Source organism: Eptesicus fuscus, chromosome 1 (genome assembly GCF_027574615.1).
Source record: "Eptesicus fuscus isolate TK198812 chromosome 1, DD_ASM_mEF_20220401, whole genome shotgun sequence".
Classification (NCBI taxonomy): Eukaryota; Metazoa; Chordata; class Mammalia; order Chiroptera; family Vespertilionidae; genus Eptesicus; species Eptesicus fuscus.
Window position 1 is genome coordinate 43666832 of NC_072473.1, and position 4927 is coordinate 43671758.

Below are 4927 nucleotides of genomic sequence, written 5' to 3' on the forward strand. Positions count from 1 at the left end.
CTCTGCTCCTCCCTTCTCCTCCCCCTGGCTTGCTTGCTTCTCCAAAGCTTTGCTCCCTTCTGCAGCTCCTGGCTTCTTTCTATGCTGTCTTGATATGCAAATTATCCGCCATCTTTGTTGGGGTAATTTGCATACTCATCCTGATTGGTTGGTAGGCTTGGCTTGGCTGGTGGGTGTGGCTTGGGCATAGCAAAGGCAGGTCAATTTGCATATTTGTCTATTATTAGGTAGGATGATTGAGGGATCTGCAAGGGCTAAGAGGAGGCTCCAGAATTTTAAGCCTTGACATTATCACATGGAATTCTGTCAAACCACTCTGATTCCCAGATTCAATCACCTTTGCCTAGTTGTCCCTTGCTTTTTGGTTACGTCTTTCAGTCCACCTCTCTGGATCTTCTAGTCATTCTTTCTTCTTGAGTCCTCACTCAAGGAACTCTGAACTTTGTAATTTCCAACCAATACCCTACACCACTACCACCATATATCTACACACACACACACACACACACACACACACACACACACACACACTTTTTCCTCTACATCAGGGATAAGGAACATCTGGCCCATGGGCCATATAAGACCCAGAAAATTATTTGGTCTGGCCCTGCAAAGGCATTATGGGTGAATTAATTAAATGTTTGACCAAATATAGCAGGCTAATTTTTAAGTTGATAATTTTGTATGGCCTATGAATGATGTTATAAATACCTAAATGGCCCTTGGCATAAAAAAAGTTCCACATCCCTGCTCTACATCATGAAGATCTGAAGGCCCATGCCCCATTAGATTGATCTCAGTTTCCCACTGGCCTGGTGGATTTGTATGTTTAAAACTACCCTCGTGCCTCTTGTTAGAACCTCTTAGATCTGAAGATAAATAAGTATACAGGGGAACATATATAGCATTCTTCTGGCAAAGACATCCAGTCCTGCAGTGTGCTCCCTGTTGAGCAAGAAGAGCACTGAAGAGGAAGTCAGGAAGCACAGAGACAGACCTGGTTCTGCATTTACTTCATCTGAGACGTTGGCCAAGTTAAGTCTCCCTGAACCTCAGCTTCCCTAATTTTAACATGAGCACTATTAGACTTGATGTTTGTATCTCTTCAGATTTTTAAAAATCAAACTATACATATAACAACTATAGCAATGATAGCTACTTTTGTATTATTTATTTAAACATATATTGAACACTTTTTATGTGCCAGGCATGGGGCAAAGACGATGAGCACAACAATGATTAAGACAAATTCCTTCAAGGAGCTCACTGTCTAATACTAAAATATTGATTAAACCAAGGCTCAGAGTGGTAAATGACTTTCCTAGTGATATAGGATTAGTTAGGGACTTGGAAATGGGGGACTAGAGCTGGAGAGGGGGCAGGGTACAACTAACTCATCATAAGTAAACTTCTTTGATTTAAGAGCAAGGTTACATACAGAAACATATTGTAATATCTGCTGGCAAAAAGGTTAAAATAGGGGGATGAGGACACATATGTAATACCTTAATCAATAAAGAAATTTTAAAAAAAGGTTTAAATAGTTTCCATTTTTTACCATGATTAAATTACTGTCTTGCAATCAATTAAGTCACTACTTGATGGCATTTCTGCTGAGACACAATAACTGAAAGTAGTTTGAAATTCAGGTCTAGCATTCAGAATCATACCGAAATTCTTTAATTAAATCCATTAATTTTAATTGTATAGCATATTTATGATACTTCTACATGTAGAAGTTTGGAAAATAATTCCCCTCTAACCCTCATTTAGAGGAATCTAATAAGTTATAATTATCACAGAAACTAGAGAATTTGTTACTTTTCATATATACATTATTTGGATTATGCAATGGGGAAGATTTTCCTTAGAAATATTTTATAAGTAATCTAAATGTTATGCAGATATATACAAATACATCACATTTAGATTCGTGTGTACTCCCATCCCATGTACAATAGCTAATTACAGACATGAACTTTGTAATAAGGCAATTTATTTTGTGATCATTAAAGGAAGGAGCAGAGACTATGAAGAACTGTCCATTTCAGCTCTGTCCATCTGTTGTTTTTTTTTTTTTTTTTTTGGTTTGTTTTTTAGTTCCTGATATATATCCTATATAACAAAAGGGTAATATGCAAATCGACCCAAAGTTGGAATGACTGGTTGCTATGACGTGCACTGACCACCAGGGAGCAGGCGCTCAACGCCAGAAGTCCTGAGCCAATCTCACGGCTGGTGAGCGCAGCAGCAGCGGTGGTGAGAGCCTCTCCCACCCCCATGGCAGTGCTAAGAATGTCCAACTGACATCTTAGGCCCACAGGGAGCATGCCTAAACCAACAGTCAGACATCCCCTGAGGCCTCCCAGACTGTATGGGAGTGGGGATTGTCCCTCAGCCTGACCTGCACCCTCTCCAATCTGGGACCCCTTGGGGGATATCCAACTGCCGGTTCAGGCCCTCCCCTGCCAGCCTGATGGCACCCAACTGCCCTCCCCTGCTGGCCTGTTCACCCCCAACTGCTCTCCCCTGCCGGCTATCTTGTGGTGACCATCTTGTGGTGGCCATCTTGTAGCGGCCATCTTGTGGTGGTCATCTTGCGACAACATCATGCGACGCCACCTAGGCTTTTATTATATAGGATATGACGGTATTACAGATATCTCCCATTCCCCCTCCTTTAACCCACTATTCCCAGCCCCCACCCCCAGGTCTTCACCACCCTATTGCCCATGGACATACCATGGACTATGTATATAAGTACACAAGTTCTTTGGTTTATCTATTCTAATTCCCCCATCTCCACATCAAGGTATGTCAGTCTGTTCCATGCTTCCATGCTTCGGGTCTTATTTTGTTAGTCAATTCATTATGTTCATTAGATTCCACAAATAAGGGAGATCATGTGATATTTGTCTTTCTCAGATTGGCTTATTTCACTTAGCATGATATTCTCCAGGTCCATGCATGCTGTCCCAAAGGGTAAGATATCCCTCTTTTTTTCAGCTTCTAGTATTCCATTGTGCAAATGTCCCACATCTTTTTTATCCATTCATCTACTGATTGACCATCTGTTTTAATGATACCCTTTGTGATGAGGTTATTTAAGTAGGCATGATGTCTATTTCACTGACAAAAAGCAGTGAATAATTATAAAAAGAGTTGTTTTCTAATGTGAAAACCATAACTCTCCAGTAATGTAAGTAGTGAATTGCTAAAAAAACTACTGACCTTAATGCTGCTATTGAGAATCAGGGAAATTCATGGGTCATTTATTGCTCTGAGAATCAAATTTGGTGTATAGGTCATTGATAAGGATTTCTGACAAGATCCAAAAATACTGACTAAACAAATTCTCAAATCCTATCAGTTGCTCACTTCAAGCAATTCTTCGCTTTGCTGTGGAAGATTTTCTTTTTTCTTTATGCTAATCCTCACCCAAGGATATTTTTTCCATTGATTTTTTTGAGAGAGAGAGAGAGAGAGAGAGAGAGAGAGAGAGAGAGAGAGAGAGAAAGACATTGATGTGAGAGAGACACATTAATTGATTGCTTTCCACTTGCACTCTGATTGGGAACGGGTTTAAACCTGCAAACCAGTTTTTTTGTGCCCTTGACCAGAAATAGAACCTGCAACCCTACAGTATGTGCAGAGGCTCTAAGCACTGATGAAAACCAGCCAAAGCCAGTATTTTCTTTTTTATCAGGGTATTCTGGGTGTGTTTTTTTTAGATGAAGAGTTCCTACACCTTCATACACTTATTACTTGAGCAATCTGGATCTACTTCACACAGATAGGCAGCGATGGACCCCTTGGTGCTCCCTATTCATACTGTGATAGAGTGTTCTCTGGCAATGGGAATGTCCAGTCTGATTTCTGCTGGAACTTTAACTGCAATAACAATCTGTTCATGAAAGGCTTTAATGCTATGAATATCTTGATATGTCATATATGTTAGTATTTTATTTTATTTGTCATCTGTTAACACAAAACTGTGGAGCACAATATTTAATTAACTTATCCAGAGCATCTTCCATTGCTGATAAGTTGGAAAGTTCCTCCAGCAGTTTTTTTCTGTTGGAGCATTGCTCCAGAATTGCTGAGATCAGACCCTATCCATCCCATCAAATATGATTCTTAGATTTAAAAAAAAACACCCAGGTCAATTCCACTTAAGACATTGGTGATTTCATACACTCTTCATTTTCATACTCCCAGTTTTGTTGCAAACTTATTTACATCAAAAATACCCCCAGGAACATTTCTGACAAGATCCATAAATTTTTGAGTTAAATAAACCAGTGACAAATCAAAACAAGGTCTCTTCACTTTTAGAGCTTTATTCATGGTGACATATTGCACAGTATCTTCTACATTAATCCTTTAAAAAAACACATAAAAATTAATTCTTATTTTTTATGGCAGTAGGTACTCCACATTAATGGAGTCTCAGCACTGGTGGTGTACCATCTCCTCTGCTGGTCCATCAGCAGGCTGGTCAGTTTTCTAGCCGGCTGCTGCTGACTCATGCTACCCAACTGGCAGCCCCTGGGCCTCACACCCATGATCTCTCCCACCTTCTCTTGGTTGAGTCAGATGCTACCCCCAACACGCAGGTTCCCGGAGCCAAACATGAACTATAACTAGGCTCTAATGCTTGCTCAGAGGTACACCTGGCTGGGCAGGGCAATGGTCCAACACACCATTGCACCATAGCCCAGAGAGTTATAACACAGCCTCCAGGAGACACCATTCCCATGATCTTCCTGCATGTGCAGTGCTTTAATATTTCTTAATCCTTTAGTCTTCCAGGCACCTTACAGAGCACTTTGTGTAGATTATTTCATTTGATATTTATGACCCGTCAGGTGGCTATTATTTATTTACTGTTGTGTCTTTTCTGTCACTCTTTACTCCCTTACACTGA

General features: G+C 40.3%; 1 pseudogene; it reads right to left on the reverse strand.

Annotated features, from left to right (window-relative positions):
* Positions 1–3366: 3366 nt before the first annotated feature.
* Positions 3367–4529, reverse strand: LOC103302447 (transcription factor E2F6-like; annotated as a pseudogene).
* Positions 4530–4927: the final 398 nt, after the last annotated feature.